Source organism: Hyalella azteca, unplaced genomic scaffold, assembly GCF_000764305.2.
Source record: "Hyalella azteca isolate HAZT.00-mixed unplaced genomic scaffold, Hazt_2.0.2 contig13834, whole genome shotgun sequence".
NCBI lineage: Eukaryota > Metazoa > Arthropoda > Malacostraca > Amphipoda > Hyalellidae > Hyalella > Hyalella azteca.
Genome location: NW_025943741.1, coordinates 27,337 through 28,693, shown reverse-complemented (window position 1 = coordinate 28,693; position 1,357 = coordinate 27,337). Strand labels below are relative to the sequence as shown.

The 1,357-nt window shown below is 34.8% G+C and overlaps 1 long non-coding RNA gene across 1 annotated transcript; it reads right to left on the bottom strand.

The window, feature by feature from the left end:
• Positions 1–596: 596 nt before the first annotated feature.
• Positions 597–1,016, bottom strand: LOC108674288. Its single transcript, XR_001931032.2, has 2 exons — positions 958–1,016; positions 597–841 (listed from the first exon to the last, which is right to left on the bottom strand). It is a non-coding gene; the product is annotated as an uncharacterized LOC108674288 (long non-coding RNA).
• Between the last annotated feature and the right edge of the window lie 341 nt (positions 1,017–1,357).

The following is a 1,357-nucleotide window of genomic DNA, read 5'->3' as shown; positions in this document are numbered from 1 at the left end:
AATCGAAAAACCCCCATTGTTTGATGATTTTGGGGGTAATAAGATGATTTTGACACCGATGGATTTGTCAATGTCAGCTTTAATATGAGCATAAAAACCGGAAAAGCCAAAATCTTTGATTTTGAACAGATGCTCCCCTTAACCTTAACTTCAGTATAATAATTCAATGTTAATATATTATGGGCAAATAAATGTATTAGAACAACAGAATTTTTTCAATGTGTTTTTAATTTTTTCTTTATAAAATGAGAGCTAACGAATCATCTAATGTATGTCATGCGAAAAAACACACCTTAAGTACCAGCCACCTTTGGATAAATTTTTTAAGTAAAATGAGAGTTTATAAATCATCTTTTGTAAATCATGCGAAAAAAACATCCATTTAATGTGAAATCTCTTTGGATAAATTTTTTAAGTAAAATGGAAGCAAACATTGTCAGCATGAAACACAGTGAAGTTTGTAACACAGTGGTTAAAAACCTAAAGAAACCTATAGAAACTCAAAAGCATCGTAAGGCAATTAACAATTCGATCATATCAAATGCTGTAAGGAATTTTTCAATTCGCTACATAATAAGGTTAAGCAAAGATTTATAATAAGAGAACCATCAAATTTTATTAGGAGAGGTTCAAGGTTGGATCTTCTTAATTGGGTCTTCATCCACGGGAAGCGCCGGAAGTTTTGATGGTAATTAAGTATTCATCCAGAGAAGAAGTTAAGTAGGAAGACCAGGCTCCACAATTTAGTTCAACTGGACATCAGAATTTAGAGTCTTCAGAATGAATAGAACCAGGTAAAGGCGGGGTCGGTGCTGGCGTCACAGGAACGGAGAAGTTTATACTGTTAAAGAAATTAAACAAGTTATAACACGAGTAGTTATGGTACACAAATAGTGACAAACGCAATGATTATGGCAGTATATATCATAATGTTTAAATGAGAGTAATGGCACACACCTAAATCTATTCGGGATTCAGTGTTGAACCGTAGTTACAACTGCTAGGCTTAATCAAGGAATGAAACCCCTAACGAAAGAGGAGTGTAAAGTTGGAGGAAGGCTCACCAGAAAGGACAGGCAGGACAGTAGGAGGTTCAAATGCACGGGAAAAAGTTAGAGGAATGAAACCCTAAACCTCCATCTACCTATACTAGACCCTAAGCAAATGACCATAGTTAATTTATCCACCTTAAACGTCCCAAATGGAGGTTATCCCAAAACGTATATTATGGTGAGCCTAAGATAAATCCTACCTAGATAATACACGAGTAATAAATAGTTAAGTAAATACTGCTAGAAACCACATTCACACAAAATTATAAGACAGTAGAATAAAGGTCTCAGCAAGGATTAGGAGC